This window comes from Fukomys damarensis, unplaced genomic scaffold, assembly GCF_012274545.1.
Source record: "Fukomys damarensis isolate Sample0158 unplaced genomic scaffold, DMR_v1.0_HiC HiC_scaffold_24, whole genome shotgun sequence".
Taxonomy (NCBI): Eukaryota; Metazoa; Chordata; class Mammalia; order Rodentia; family Bathyergidae; genus Fukomys; species Fukomys damarensis.
The window spans coordinates 3,547,928-3,564,239 of record NW_022900936.1 but is presented as its reverse complement, the minus strand read 5'-3'; the positions used below and the strand labels follow the sequence as shown (position 1 = coordinate 3,564,239).

The window sequence follows — 16,312 nt, the reverse complement described above, 5'->3', positions numbered from 1 at the left end:
TCCTGGACTGGGAGCTCGCTTCACCTGCAGGCCTCAAGATGCATCCGCCATCACATCCCACACCCTTCCAGGCCCAGCCGCACCCGGGACCGCAGGGCATCGGAGAGCTGCGCCTCTCCAAGTGGGTCTCCAGGTGGCCCAGCCACCCGCAGTGACTGAGCCAGTGCTGACCCTCCCAGGGGATGGGGCAGCCTCCATGTCCCTCAGAAGAGCATGACATAAATTTTCAGTGGGAGGAATTCAGATCAGACAACCAGAGCAGCCTGGAGCACCATGGCCAGCGCACTGTGGCAGGGTGATGGGCAGGAGCTGTGCACCCCCGGTAGGGTCCTTCCAGCCTGTGCGCCTGGGCGCCAGCTTTGGAGCAGGGAAGGGTCCTCCACAGGCGATGGCTTCAGATGCAGCTGGCCACGCTGTCAGCCCTGAGGAGGGAGGTGCAGCGCCTCCTGGTGAGGACGCACTGGCCCTGGGGACGCCGTGGGTCCCAGTCCAGCCTAGGTCGCCACTTCCTTCCTGAGTAGCCTCTGCAGGCACCTGGCCCACGTCCTCCTCTGCAGTCGGGGCCTCAAGCTGCTCACTCAGGGACCTCAGGACTTGGCGCTCCGCACAGCCTGGCTTCCCGTGGTCAAGCCCATGTGTGACTATTGACGACCCTGCAGGTTGACCTTAAGTAATGTGCCAGAGTCCCTGGCCAAGCACGGGACCCCGAGCGCGAAGGACAGCCTGCCACTGGACACCTATGGGGACAGGCAGGCAGAGAGGACCTGGGGCAGGACTGGCCATGCTGGAAGGGCGACGCCCACGTGAGGCACAAGCAGGGACACTGCCTACACCAGGCTGAGCTTCCAAGGGGTGTCCAGCAGTGACTGGGAGGCTGGGGCCAGCAGGAGTGGTGCAGTGGCCTGAACAGTGTGGATCAAGGACACAGATATCACGGACAGGGAATCCGAGCAGAGTGTCAGCAGTGGCCTCAGAAGGTGCACTGGGATGGAAGGGCTGGGCACGGGGCGCCTGAATGGCAAGGGCCGTCCTGGGACCCGAACCACGGCACAGAGGCCAGCGGAGCACAGGAACTGCACCCAGGTGTGTGGCCACCTGCTCTCAGAGGCCAAGTGCAGGCATTGGGATCAGCCCTGCCCAGGGTAGAGCTCAGGAAGGACACACAGCCACGTCAACAAGGGGAGCGGTGGGCTGCGGTTGGCAGCAGCTCACGCAGACTCTGCACAGCCCTCTGCTCCTCTCCCTGGGCTAACGGCAGAGCACACACCAAGTGTGTTTGACCCAAGACCAGCTCCTGCTGCCAGGCCACATCTGGAATATAGTAAGTGCTCGATAAACGCCTGTTGGCCGAATGGCTGGGGATGGGCCACGGGCACACTGGGGGACCCACAGAGACAAGCACGAAGAACGGGGTCCCCCTAGCTGGCTTCGTACTCCCTCCTCCCCTGCGAGCACCTTGTCCCAGGGAAGCAAAGGTCCAGCAGAGGTGCTTCCCTTGGTGGGGATGGCTAACCCGGGCCACACACCCTCCCCAGGGAAGTCGGGACCGCGGAAAGGGACTTCAGCAACTCTCTTGGTCTGCTTTAGGTGGAAGGAATCCCAGAGTGACAGAAGTGGGTTCCAGCTGAGAAAGTGAAGCCCCCTGGTGCCTTGGGTTTAGAAATATATTTATATCTCATGTTTCCATGTATGCAGTCTTTCTTTTGTGTGTGTGTGTGTTTGGGTTTGCAGACAGGGTCGTCTCACTTTGTAGTTCAAATTGGCCTTGAATAAGCAGCTCAGGCTGGTCTTGAACTTGTAGTGATCCTCCCGCCTCAGCCTCCCAAATGCTTGGATCACAAGCATGTGCCACCCCACCCAAGAAAAATTCTTAACAGGGTGGTGGGTCCACCTAGAGCTGACCACTTTACAAGCCATTGACTGAGAAAGATGACAATGCAAAGATGTAAAGATGACAATGACTCACTCAAAAACCAAGCAGTTTTTTCCCCTTGCCTGTCTGGCCCACTTTGACTTAGCCGGCTTTGAGAGAACCAGGGCACAGGGCTGACACTACCTAGAGACTTTCTGGGGAGTCAGGAGACTGGGGAAATCCTGGCTCCGAAAGTAGACGTCCGTCACCAAGGTGATGGGATGCAGACACCTCTAGTGGGACAGAGCCCAGGAGGGAGACCAGGCCCTGCAGGAGGCTCTCAGCTGTGCCGGAGGATTGTTATTCGAGCTTATGCCGTGACCTTTCCTTCTGGACAAGTACGTTCTCTTCCACTTTCCAAAGGTTAGGAGGTTTTGGTTAAGAAATACATTTGCAGTGATGTTAGGAAAACAGAGCCATTCCAAAAGCCTCAAAGTGTGCAAAGAAAGAGTCCATCGTGCTGTGCCAGGTTCGTGAGAGCCCGGCCTGGTGCTGGTGTTTGCGCAGTAAATGGGTAATGTTTACCCAGTGCGCTCTGCGGTCGGGCTTGTATAAATAACAGGCAGACAGACAAGGAAGCCCAAACGCAGAGAGCACTCTGGAATGTCTCACTGGCTGCTGGAGTCGTGGAGAAAGAATGCTTTCCACCCAAAAAGGAAAAAGAGGATGCGGCCGTGACCCATGGGGCTGCTGGGTCTGGGGAGGACAGACTCGGCCAAGCCTGTGCACCTGCCTGGTGCAGGTGCCTCCACAGAGTGTGTGAAGAGAAGCAGGGGGGAGTGGAAGGGGCTCCTGCTGGTGCTGTTGGTGGGTGCACGGGACCCCTCCGGTTGCTGGTACCAACAGGAATGTTTCCAGAGGCCCCCGAAGATTGTCCAAGGGTTGTAAGCGGGAGGGAGGGCTGCAGGACCAGAGTGGGCCCTTGAAACAATGGCTGCCCTGACTTCGGGTTAGGCCCCTCCTGGCATCAGCCAGCCGGTCATCAGGAAGCAGAAGGAGCGCACCTGGCTGCAGCCGGGATCCGCCACGCCTGCCTGGCCCACTGTGCCACGCCTCAGGGCTCGGACCGGCCGTAACCACGCGACCACCATCGACCGCCGTGTCCACGGTGGCCGGAGGATGCGTCCAGGGTGCCTTCTGGGATCTTCTGGACCTGAAACCTTGGGCTGCCCCATGCAAAATAATTCAGTTTTTATGAAACAAAATGGGCTTTACAGTGTTTCCTCTTGGAAATGGAGGGCCCTTTCTGGGAGGAAACAGAAGGGGAGAGAAAAAGGGAAGAGGGATGAAGAAAGCAAGGGAGGAAGGAGAAGAGGACTGGAGTGTGAGGCTCCTCCCTGGTCCCCCCGATCCCTTCCTCTCGGGGCCTCACCACCCATCACCAAGTCTGCTCCACTGCCCTGGCCACAGGTGAAGACCCAGCGGGCACTGCCTGTGGCTTTGCCCTCCTGCCCGAGGGTCCGAGGAATGAGCCCCTCTTGCCACCTGCACCCGGAACCCAGAGCCTGGGGAGGACAAGGGCCCGGGTGCCCTGACTTGACTTGCTGCTCCAGTGACATCTGGGCTGGGCTCCTGGCCCGAGGCCACCCTGCTAGCCAGTGTCACTGTGGCTCTCGGGGGTCCTCCTTGCCCTTCCCCCACCACACACAGGTCTCTGCTCCTCTCCCCCAACCTACCACATTGGGGACATGGCTCACGCAGGACGTGGGCAAGGCCACGCCCCTCTGCCCATCTGGGCCCGCCCGCTCCAAGCTCTCCTCCAATGGGCTAACAGAAGCCAGAGGCAGGTCTTCCTGGGACCCTGACTGACACCCACCAGAAGAAGTACATGGCGGGGCACAGAGGCAGGTCAGAGTGGGCTTTGTGCCCACCTCGGGGACAGCTGCCCAGAAAGGACCAAAGTGACTGCAGTGCTGGTCGCAGCACGCATTATTTGGGAGAAATCCAGAAATGAGCAGGGGAGAGCGGTCAGCAAGCGCTCACATGCGGTAATGAGTCGCCTGGCTGCAGGGGTATTTGTCAACCCAAGGAGCTGGAATGGCTCACGAAGGCTGGACATGTACAAGGCCCTGAGGGGACAAAGGGTGGACCCTGAGAAAAGCGCCTAAATGGCAAAGGCCCTCACTAGCCAACGGCAAGCCTTTAGGACGGTGCCCCCACAATCAGGACGGGTCTCTGTCTTGGTTTGCTGGCCTGCACGCCAATCATCGCTGGAGCCAATCACCTCTGGAAACACCACACAGACACACTCAGGCGTGCTTTACTAACCCTCTTGATGCTTCTCCTTCCTGTCAAGTACACAGCTCCTGACTCAGGTCACCTTCACTATCTAAGCACATGCAGCGGGGAGACCCCCAGGGCAAATCCCCAAGTGGAAAAATGAAACGTGCGACCCAGTCAGTGGGGACTTACTTTTCCAGTCTGTCCCACCAATCCGTAGACACCTGACATTTCTGCTTTTGACTGCAGGTGTAATAAATACTACTGCTTTTTGTTTCCTTTATATTTTTCATTTTGTCTCACACGAGAAGCAAGCTTTGCTTGTGGTTCACAGCTGGCCTCCAGGGGTGAGAGATGTCGGAGGCAGCCAGAAAGCTAGTCAGGGTGCTGTGTTCTTGACCCTGTTCCCGGCTCAGGGCCCGAGCTGTGTGGCCGAGAGCCATCAAGCCTGTGGCCGCCTCTCTGCACCCTTATCTGCAAGGCACAGGCCCTGAGAGATAAAGTCACGCCACAAAAGGACTTTGAGGGGTGACCGACATCACCAGGACAAAGAATTATCATTCAGTGGGAAGGATGGGCTGATCGAGTGGAAACCCGGCATCTCGCACCCTGCATTCAGTGGCAAGTCTTTGCTCCTTCCGAGTCGGGACAAAACTTGTTACCAAATTTTCACCCAGAGAAGTGAGGCCAGAAATCTGCCCTTTAACACAAAAGCAGCCTCTAAAACCAGGTTCTGGACTGGAGCCCTGGCTCCGCCTTCTCAGCCATGCGGACGCAGGTGCCGGGGTGATGTCTCCTCATGCAGAGCACACCTGGACGCAGTCGCCACCTCCACCTGCTCCCAGGAGGGGCTGCTTGCGGCCGTCAGCACCTCAGGCTTGCTTTGTAGATTTGCCCACTGAGTCCTCCAAGAGATTTGGAGATTTCAAGCCTTTAAATAACAAACGACTGCCTAGCATCTCATGAATGTGATCTTGGGGCATTTCCACATCCTGTGTCACCAGGCCTGGGAGGCTGTGGCTCCTTGCTGACCGCAGAGGCTGTGGAGACATGGCTCTGGCACCTGGGAGCACAGCGTGAGCCAATGCAGACACCTGGCTCCTCCAGCACATCCAGCCAGGACAGCAGGCTCACCTGGCAGGCGGCAAGAGGCACTGCTGGGTCAGGACCCGAGGTCTTGATCCCTCCGGGTCATCCCTGTGCCCTCCGATGTTTGAGAAAAATTGGTTTCAGGGGCGATTGCTAGAGGGGGGAAGAGAAGAAAGGATCAGCAATAAGGACAGAAGTTTTACTTGAGGATGTTTTGCCCAGGGAGCAACGAAGGGAAAGTCAGAGACACAGGTTTCAGTGCAAATTCCTGCCATTCTCTGCTCCTCCTGGCCTGGCCTGTGCAAAGGGTCGCCGACCCCATGTAGCCACTTGGATCCCTGCAGGCAGGAGGTCAGACCACCAACCCGTCTGCTGTCCCGTGAGAAAGAGGGAAATCGGCTGCTTCCCTGTCACCCTGTGCAAAGCAGGTGAGAAAATTGTCATGGATTATCCAGGGGCAACCGCCGGGCCAGGGTGGCCGCTGCTGGCTGCAAACCTGTGCTTGGCATAGCTGGATGGACCTCACACCTGTCTCTCACAGCCGCTCCGCTGTGTGACCCAGATAAAGCTGGAGCCAGGCAGAGCCGGTGGAGACAGGCACAGTGCTCGAGCTATGACTTCAGAACCTTAAAATGAGTTCCTCTCGGCCAAGCGCATTCCCCAAGGTCTCATATCCCAATATGACACCACCTCTCCTTCCCAGGAATCCACAGGCCCTGGCATCCCTGTCCCCCAGTGGCCAAGTGGTGAGAAATCCACCCTTGGGCACCAGCACACGTGCCCCCCCACACACACACCCCGGCCCTGAACTCATCTCCCTGCCTCTTTGGACTGGAGATGCTTAAACCCAATTTGGTTTCCTGGAATTCTTCCCTCCCCAGCACAGCCTCTGGGAAACCAAATTTTTTCCTTTTTCACGGAGACCGGTTTTGAATAAACACTGCCCTTCAAGAATCCACTGTCCTTCAAATAAAGCATGTGTGAGTAGTTGCCTAAATCCAGCCTTATTGTATTAAAGATGAATTTTAAAGTCTGATCCCCATTCCCCACCCGGCCTGGTTTAAGCGTAGGCAGCCATGGAGACGGCCCCGGTACAGGCGCCCAAAGTCACTGGCTGCTGGCCCCCTCTGGAGACTTTGGGAGTCCAGGTCAGGCTTGGGGTGTCCCCTAACAAGATGAAGTTCTGCATGGAACTCTTCTTGGTATGTTTCAGGCCATGTATCAGGAGGGTGTTAGTCAGCTTCCTGCTCCTGTGACAGTTTCCTGGTAGGGTGAATTTAAAAGGAGAAAAGTTTTTACCTGGCTCCCAGTTGCGGATTTCTCTTCAGGGTCCGTTGGCCTGTGGCTTTGGGGGCTGTGGCAGCCCGGCACAACAGGGCAGAAGCACATCCACAGTGCACAGGGATCACAGTGCTCCCGGGGACCTGGTGTAGGTACAGAGCACATCTCAGCTTTTTCCCACCCTGTCTTGGTTCCCATTCCATTTGCAAAAGTTCTATCTCCCTGCTTCCTATGACTTATCTTCTCCTTTGTTCATTATTTATTCTTTGGGTTTTTCATATATGAGAAACCACACAATATTTAAACTGTGCGTCTGATTTATTTCATTACGGTCGGTCTATTTATTTCAGGACTCCAGTTTCTCCTTCTTCATGGCAGAGTAGTACTCCATGGTGTATAAATACATGTACTTCACTTAGATCAAAGCCCACTGAGACGGACTTAGGGCTTGCTAGGTCCTCCTGCTGGGGTTCAAGGGACCCCCATCCAGCACGACGCACCGTCAGGCTCAAGAGAATGAGGGAAACACTGACAGAGGGATGAGCCACCCTGTGTGCGACTCACAGACCAACACACACATGCATGTGCTCACACACACAGGCAGCGCCGAGGCCCTGTGAACACCAGAGCGTCAGTGAGCTGAGCCACAAGAAAGTCCCAAGCACTGTGCCGAGGGTGGAGGCAGGCGGTTAGAGGCCGGAATAGGGAACACCCAGGGGGACGCACTGTGATCCAGAGGAGAGCAGAGGAGCAGCCTGGAGGGGCGGCCAGGAGGAAGCAGAGAGCCAGGTTAGGACCAGGGACACAGGAGCCCGGGGGTGGGGGTAGAAGCCCAGGGACCTCTCAGGCTGGAGGCAGGGAGACAGCAGTCCGCCGTGAAGTCTCCACAGACGGGGCCGGGCTCCAAAGGGAGCCACACTGCCTGTAATCCCAGCACTCGGGAGGCTAAGGCAGGAGGATCACCGTGAGTTTGAGGCCAGCCTGGGCTACACAGCAAGACCCTGTCTCAGAAAAGAAAGGAGGGAGGAAGGAAGGAAGGAAGGAGGAGAAGGAAGAGAAGAAAAGGCTGCTTCACAAGCTAACAGCCTGGTTCCAGTGCTGCCCAGCCCCACGGACAGAAGAACCACCTTCAGGGCTCCCACACCACATTCCTCCTCCCCTGAGGGAGTATCGCTCTCCCCACACCATGAGGCTATCATCACTGCACAGAACTAGTGCCTTGAAAGGTGCTATTTGGGACTAATCCGAAACTGGCTATTTCCAACTCTTCATTTGAATCTGGTGCTATACACAGGGCCAATCAGAAGATGGTCTTTTCCATCTTTCATTTGCATGTGGGCACAGCCAATCAAAAGACACTTCCTGATTCTTCATTTACATAGGGCAGGAAGCCAAGTGAGCTTTTGATGGGACAGTTACACAGGGTGTGAGGCTGAGAGACAGCATTCGATAGGACAACCATCTAGTGCTTTTGCATGAGAGAGACATAGGCTGGGAACTTGGGATACAAAATTCAAACATCCTGGGGCCACCCTGGGTCTTCACCAGCCCTCTAGTGCCCTGCAGAGCACACCCTTTTCCAACTTCAGTAATGTTCCCTGTCGCTGCCTTTTCTGTGTGTCCTGTCCAGTCCTCTGTTCGGGACCCAGGAACGCCCACCTGGGGACAGCAATGCCAGCACCCTGGGAGGGTGCAGTTCAACTTGATCGTCTTTGCAATCAACAGGGGTGGGTGGAGCAGGCTGCCTGGCATGGCCTTGGGCCCACAACCGTGGACTGATCCACAAGCAAATGAAATCTCTCCACCTTTAAATTGCGGGTATTGTATTGTGTCTCTGGGATGAGAAGGCTAATGTAACTGGGCTCTGGTGTTCCTTAAACACACGGACCGTTTTAGGGAGTGTGCCTTGTCTTATATCTGCTGGCGGCTCTGTCTTGGACCACTCGTCCTGACACGAGCTCAGGAACGGTCTTGACCTTCTGCTTCCTTGAGGGAAAGGAGCCGCTGGTGCACGTGGTTACACTAGTCCTGTTGGTGTCCTTGTGGAAATGTAGCTGGAGACGTGGATCCTCCAGGCTGGTGGCACCAAAATGCGAAACCCTTGCCTGTGTTGTACAATTCAGGGAGGAAAGGCCAGAGACCACGCTAGAGGACAGAGGAGAATGCTTTACGCTCTGTGACTTGGGGGGCACCTGTGGCTGCAGAGGTGCCGAGTCATGAGGGGCTGTGGAGGACACATGCAGGGCCTGGTGGCTCCTCAGCGGCAGTGAGTGACTGGAGCCGAGTCCTTGGAGCTCCGTGCTCTCCAGACCTGCGGCCTCCCTCACACCAGGGACAGTTCCGCTGCCAGCCCTAAGCCCATGCTGTGACTCGAGCTCTGTCAGAGGCCGTGTCCTCGTCATCCCGACCTCCAGGCAGGGCAAACAGGAACTCGAGCCTGGGCTGTGACAAGTATGCAAAGGACTCTCTCTGCCCTTGGAGCGGACCTGCGTTCATGCACTTTGGGAGGAATCTCCCTGTACCTGTCTCAGACCGCAAGGGACAGCTGAGCACTGTGTCCTGGGCTCCCGGGCGGTGAGCGCAGAGAGCAGGTGGAAAGTAGAGATTTCACAGCGCTCCTCAGGCCCAAAGACAGGAAGGAGCCAGTGTGAACACAGGCTAAAAACACCGTGCGGGCCTCAGCCATGGGAGGGACTCTGGCCCATCCCGCAGTGTGAGGGAGAGCTGGGTTTACACTGCACAGCTAGAAGACGTCTGGCGAAGAGCAGGGAGGAGAGCCATCCCCGTGTCCACCGAGCACACCCGCGTGGAAGGCACCGGTCCCATCGGCGACACGGACAGCACTGCACGAGCACAGGATAGGGGAGCGTCTGTGTCCACAGGGTCGCCTTGCTCACCCCACCAGGCCGGGGTCAGAGGAGGGTGGCGCGGGCCGTGGGCTGCGCTCATTTTCTCAGCATTCTCACCGGCAGTTTTCGTCTCTGAAACAAAATCCTCGAGAGAAGAGACCGGAAAGGGGAGGGGAGGGGAGGGTACTGGAGACTTGGTCCGTGGTCAGCCGCCTCCATGGTGTGGCTGCGCATCGGGCAGGAGACAGGAAAAAAGGGTGGAACAAGACGGAGCCGCTTACCCCAGCTAGGCCCTTCCTACGGGCCTGCGGGCCTGGTGGTCTCCTCTCCAGGCATCACAACGCCCTTCCAGGTGGCGCTCAAGGTCGCTTGGCTGGGAACTACGCAGCCTCAGGGTTGTCGCATCTCAGGCAATTGTTGCTGCTGTAACAAAGAGGTCCGGTACCGATAAGCCACGCACACTGCTTTCCCCAGCTTGGAGGCTTCGTGCCCGAGATGAAGGGGACCCTGGGGAGAGTCCGCCAGGTCGCAGATGGGACTGTGCAGCTGTGCCCTCATCTGGTGAAGGGGACGGGCACCCTCTGGGCCTTTAAGAGGCCCCTAATCCTACTCAGAAAGTTTCTTCTTCAGGGCCCAGCGCTGCAGCTGGGATCCAGTACGGCTGGCCAGTGAATGGCTCACTGTGTGGAAGGTGTGGCTGCTGATGGGCCTGGCGGGGCGGGGACGGTGTGACTGGGGCCCACGCCATGCTGCTTAGGCCACAGGGACGCAGAGCCAGCTGTGTCCACAGAACAGCGGCAGTGAGGCTGGTCCAGCCTCCCACGGGGCCCTGACCAGGCTCCTGACTGTGGCCGAGCACAGGCAAGCTGGGGTCAGCGCGCCCTAGGGGAGAGATCCCTTGCACAGGTGGCATCCAGAGAAGGCGTGGGAAGCCCCTGACTTATAGGGAGCAGGAGCTGTGGAGGAAATGGAGACTGTGCCAGGCTTCCGGTCAGAGCTGCAACCCAGCAGAAGTCAGGTGGGGTGTCCCTGAGTGCCAAGAAACCATACCCCATGTCAAGAAGCTGGGAGGTGACCCTGGGGTGAGGACGCATCCCTACATTTATGTTTCACAGGCCCCGGGATATAGACAAACTAAATGAAGAAGCCAGCAGTGGTGATGCACGCCTGTCATCCCAGCTCTCAGGAGGCTGAGGCAGGAGAGTCCCCTGGAGTTCAGGGCCAGCCTGGGCTACAGAGTGAGTTCGAGGCACACACACACACACACACAAAACTAAATTTTCTAAGTGAGATCACGGGAGCCATGTGGCAGGATGGAAGAGGGAGCAGGCCCCAGTGTCCCTCTGACCTCTGATTTCCTCTTCAGATTTATTCTCCCTTGCAAGCGCCATGAAAGATTCCTGATGTCATCACGAAGGCGTGCCTGCAGGAAGGTCAAACTCAGACGCTTTTCTCTTCCTGTTCTCCTCGACTTCCCCCAAGCACTAGGCAAGCTCCGCTGTGGCCTGAGCCAGCATCCTGCACCCTGCAGACGCCATCCACCTGGGGGCAGCAGCAGATCGCAGGGGAGGGCTTGGCCCCACCTCTGCCCCCAACTCCAGGGCCAACCTCATCCCCTCTCCTTGGTGAATGGCTGTACACCAGGGCTCCCCACCCCGAGTTCAGGGTTTATGCCACAGGCCCAGAGAATCCAGGGAAACACCTGCTTGGGGTCGAGGCTCATGGTCCGGGTGTCACAAAGCACAGGGGAAGAGACGCCTAGCGCAAGGGGCAGGGGAGGGCCCAGCCGCCTCCCTCTCGGGGACCCGAAGCTCCCCAGTCTGTGCTGTGGGGGTTTCTGGAGGCTCCTTCCTTGGGCACGGTGGCGAACCTGCCGCCCTCTCCCTGGAGGCCAGATCTCTAAGCCTGCGGGGTCCCTCCTGGAACCGGCCCCATCTTGAAGCCACCTGGGTGCTGCCAGCCCGCAGTCAGCTCACGGCACCCAGGGCACCCAGAAGGACATCACTCAGCCCTCAGGGCTCCAGGGACTCCCGGAGCCTCCTGCCAGCAGCTGGGGTGCAGAAGGACTCCTCTCTCAGGGCAGCACAGAAGTTACACAGCAAGGTAACATTGTTGCCATTTTATGAGTATACTAATCCTCTGAAATTCAGCCCTGCCTTCTCTCTCCCAGGGCTGGAAATCAGCTCATCAGAGCTCTGTTAAGACAAAAACCCCTCCCCTCCCAGGGTTCCAGGAAAAGGAGCATTACAACTTTCACCATCTTATGGTGGCAATTATAGGGTGGCCTCCCCTGGGCTCAGGAGGAGGAAGGAAGGGAAAAGGGAGGAGGGAAGTGGAAGGGGAAGGGGGGGAGAAAGGAAGGGAGGAAGGGAGGGAGAGGGGGAGAAAGGGCATCAAGACAATTGGTTCTTATTTTTGAGACAAATTCTCATGTAGTTCAGGCTGACATCCTCCTGCCTCAGCCTCCCAGGTGGTGCCAGAGGGCGCTTCTGGGTTTCTCGCTGCCGGAAGCACTGCCATTATTGATTGTTAGCCTTCCCGGAAGAACAGGGGAATATGCCAGGGCCCCTGTTTCTAAAAGGAGCGATTTCACAGTTGTCAGAGGGCAGACAGTCTGGAATCAGGTCACACTGGCAAGTAGGGAGAGAGGGAAGGGAGGCTGTGCCCCAGAGAACACAGATTCCAGCCTTTGACCTGTTTTCCAGGCAGGCAAACTCCGATGAGGTCCTAAGATCCATGTTCTAATACACATTTGAAGATAAAGACTGAGGTGCTTAAATCTTCAGCCTCTGCATGTCAAGCCTAAAAATCAAGTTTTGGAGATAATTTAGTGATCTGAAATCAAATTTAAGTGTGCATTCATATTTCTTTCTTCTCTCACCCTCTTTCATTTTGTGGGTTTTCTTTTGCTTGTTTTTTGAGACAGGCTCTCACTATGTAGCTGAGACTGACCTGGAACTCACTGTGTAGCCCAGGCTGGTCTCGAACTCACAGCGATCCTCCTGCCTCAGCCTCCTGAGTGCTGGGATTACATGTCACCACGCCCGGCTTTCTTTCATTTTGTTTTGTTTTTAGATACTATGTCTGGCTATGTGGTCCAGGCTGGCCTTGAACTCACTACGTAACCCAGGTTGGCCTCAAACTCCCAGTGATCCATCCTCCTGCCTCAGCCTCCCGAGTGCTGGGATTACAGGTGTGCACCGCCATGACCCCACTTCTCAAGTGAACGGCAATATCCTGCACCAAAACCAACAAGTCGACTCTCATCGCAAGGGAAGGGGGAAACTCTAAGGGGTAAAGTCTCCGAGACTGAAAAACAAAGACCAAAACCAAACCAAAAGACCCCTCAGTCAGCATCCCGTCCAGCCACTCACTGTGTTTGCGGCGCCTCAGGGAGCGGGGGTCCAGGCTGGGCAGGTGCTCTCTGGGGTCCTGAATGCCATGACAGACACAAAGCCCGGCTGGAAAAGTCCGTGGCGTGAATGTGCTCTGCGGTCCTCACCATCTCCCAGGGGCTGCGCTCTCAGCCTCACACGCAGAGCGGCGACTGTCGGCTCCCTCTGCCCACCCAGGGATGGGTCGTCGCTGCCTTCGTCAGGGATGGCACTGGACCCCGTGTTTGTGGCTACTGCATGGACAGGGGTTACTGGGGGAAGCCCGAGCACGACCTGCTAGGACCAAGCCCTGGCATCGTCCTGGTGGCCTCAGCCTCTCCTTGTCTGAGGCCCTGGGAGAGACCTCCCTGCCTCTGCTTCACAGTCCCGAGCGAGCATTTGGTCTCATGGCGTTTACCACATCTCTCTCACTGACAGGCAAGTAGAGTCAAGGACAGCAGGCAGCTGGAGAGGCCCTGGGCCCAAGGGGGAGTCTGGGCAACCAGGCCTCGACAGCCAAGCAGGAGCCCGAGGTCAGAGCTAAGAAGGACCAGGCGGACAGCGAGGCCAGGGAACGAGCAGGCTCGGGGACAGCCAGGAGACGGTGCCGCTGTGACAGCCCCGCTCCTGCAGGTCCGGAAAGCGTTTTCTCCTTCTCATTTTGTTCCTTTCATGAACCACCTGGTCCGACAGCAGCCGAGAGGCCCCTGCAGACCCAGGCCGCCCGAGTGCCTGCGCTGGCTTAGTCCTGGGGCCTCCAGGCAGCCCCGCCCTGCCAGCCTCTTCACTTCAGCCCGGTGCTGTGGATCCAGACTTCTGGCCTGCACAACCACGAGCGAATAAACTCCTGTTTGAAGCGTGGTGAAGCGGTCGCCATCGGCCCAGGCTGGATACTGAAAGGGTCACGCTCAGGGCAGACAACTTAGATCTCTGGGTAGGTGTTCGGGACTGTCTGGGGCAGAGTTGGAGAAACGCTGGCGTCCAGGGAGGCTGGCTGGGAACCCCACACCGACCTCCTCCACCGAAAAGGAAGGCTCTGTTCAGCACCAGCACTGCAGGGAGAGGTTCGCAGTATGAGGAATCTCACAGCGTCGGAGGCCGGCAGAACACAGTTCCTGAGGGAACAGAGTCAGCGGAGGCGGCTGGCCCAGGACGCACCCTAGCCACGGGCTAGAGCCCTGGCTACTCGGCCTTGGTACCACAGGGCACGTGAACCCGGGAGACCTTGGCCTAAAGCAACCAGAGGAGCAGCACAGGCGTGATTGGGGTGCAGCTGAGCCTCAGAGGGAGCGGCCCTGAGTGGGTCCTTGGAGGAATAACGCACCCCACAGTCTGACGGGAAGCAGAGAGGAGGTGAAGCTGGGGGGTGCCCTGGGGTGGAGCAAAGCTATCCCCAGAAGCACTGGGCATACAGCTCTGGGGTGTCGGCTGGGTGTCTCTGGGAACCATGGGAGGGTCACACCCAGCCACAGGGCAAGCTGATCCCAACCGTAAAAATGGGTCAGATCCAGGGCTTGGTGATCACAGCACCTGGGAGGCCGAGGCGAGAGGGTCACCACAAGTTCAAGGCCAGCTGGCCTACACAGCGAGTTCAAGCCAGCTTACATTACAGAGCAAGACGCTTCTCAAAAGTGGGGGGCTGGGGATTTATCTCAGTGGTTCCGGAGCCTGTCTCCCAAGCGGAAGGACCCGAGTTCAATCCCTGGTACCACAAAAAGTGGAGGGGGGGTCAAAGGTGAAACTGAGCAGCACAGACCGAACAGAGTTGGGGGCGGGGATCAGAGCAGCGCTGGCGAGGATGGGACCGGGCGACAGTTGGGTAACGGGGCAGACAGCAGCCGCCCAAATAGGACAGAGCGAGGGAAGGGGAGGTGGAAGGGAAGGCAGGGCGCAGGCGGGGGCGGAGCTGGGAACTTGCTGGGTGCACGGCAGCAGACTAAAGCCAGGCGTCCTGAATGAACAAACCTTCTCGGGCGGGGCTGCCCTGTGCAGAAACACCTGCGCTTCCACCTCAGCAGCTCACTGCACAGTGCCAGGCCGAGGAAGGCAGGAGGCACACAGCGGCCGCACGCTCTGGGAGGATGAGCCCAGGGGCACCTGGGCAAGAGGCAACAGAGAAGCCGCACTGGAAGCTTGGAGCACCGGGGGAGGGTCAAGCCCAGAGGGGCTGAAACGTCAGCGACTCCATTTATTCACTTGTTTGAGACAGGCTCTCTCCGCAGTGCAGACCCGCCTTGAACTCACCAGGTAGACCAGACTAGCCTTGAACTGAGAGCCTCCTGCCTCAGCCTCCCAGTGCTAGGATCACAGGCGTATACCACCACGCCCATCTCCGTGGCTCTTTCAGCCACGGAGTGTGTGAGTCGGAAGAGTGGGTGGTGGGCCCAGCTGCAGGTCCTCATGAGGGTGAACGCTCCCTCAGGAGCCAAGGACAGCCTGCAAAGCTTCTGTGAGGAAGTTAGGAGGCCTCTCACTCTTCCCCAAGATCACTTGAGCCGCAAAGCCAGAATAAAGGGGGCAACTGGAGGCTGGGAGCCGACCAGAGGAGCTGGAGGAGTAGGGCAGACAACTTGGTGACAGGCTGATCCCTGGAGGTTCAGGAAGAGCGCAGTGGAGCCCGGCTCCAGGATCAGGTTCCTGGGTGACTCCCTGTGGCGGTGTGGCTCAGGAAGCTCAGCGTAAACCTGGAGGGGCGGAGGAGCCAACAAGGGAGGCAGGAGGCAGGAAAGCCAGGCAAGGACACCTGAGCTACCAGTTCCAAAGAAGGAAGTAGTAAAGGGTCACCAGCTAGACGGCAGACAGGAAGGTCTCTACTGATGCTCCATTTACACTGGAGACACCACAGGGCACAAAGCCCTCTTTAGTGCAACCCTGTAATCCCAAGACTTTGGGAGGCTGAGGCAGGAGGATCGCCGGTTCAAGCCCAGCCGGTGCAACTCATTGACTTAGGGAGTCCCTGTCTCAAAGCAGCAAGTGCATCCCAGGCACCCTAAAACTCAAGGGCCTTTAAAAGACACAATTACCTTCAAGCCCAAGGCCCTTCTCATTTCGCAGCCACACAGCTCAAAACATGAAGATATTCTTGCAAGTTCCCAAACAGCTGGAGACATGTTTACGGCGCAAGAATTTTTGGACTGACAGTCTTCGAAATTAGTGAAACAGAAACCACTGACAACAGAGCTGTAGGTTTGAGGAGAACTTTTTCATAGGCGGGAGCCTAATGCAAGATTATTTCTTACGTACTCGCCAAACACGTCATACACGCCGGAAAGGCATTAAAACCGATTATAAAATCCAGGCATTCCCACTTTGGAAGGCAGGCCCCAAGCCGCTGTAGGCCTTGGAGAACACGTCCCGCCGTCCTGTGCACGCGAGCTGCTCTGCAGTCTGGCATTTCTGCGATTCGGTCTGGTTTTGAAGGCGTTGTCACAGTCGTGCAGCGAAAGGAAGCCCACGAGATACCGTGGGGGGACGGGCACTGCGGAAATCGGACTGCGCCCCTGCTGCCGGACTCCTTTTAGGAGAAGCGGGCGAGCGCGCGTCTCTCGCCCCGGGCCTGCCCGGCCGGGTTCGGGGAATTCACAAGA

At 57.6% G+C, this 16,312-nt stretch overlaps 1 long non-coding RNA gene across 2 annotated transcripts; it reads right to left on the bottom strand.

The window, feature by feature from the left end:
• Positions 1 to 4,285: 4,285 nt before the first annotated feature.
• On the bottom strand, positions 4,286 to 16,305 carry LOC104870739. Of its 2 annotated transcripts, XR_004514221.1 has the most exons (5): positions 12,726 to 16,305; positions 10,700 to 10,774; positions 8,076 to 9,774; positions 6,521 to 6,645; positions 4,286 to 5,374 (listed from the first exon to the last, which is right to left on the bottom strand). It is a non-coding gene; the product is annotated as an uncharacterized LOC104870739 (long non-coding RNA). The 2 variants fall into 2 exon arrangements; XR_782583.2 differs by lacking the exons at positions 4,286 to 5,374; positions 6,521 to 6,645 and having other exon boundaries at positions 7,514 to 9,774.
• Positions 16,306 to 16,312: the final 7 nt, after the last annotated feature.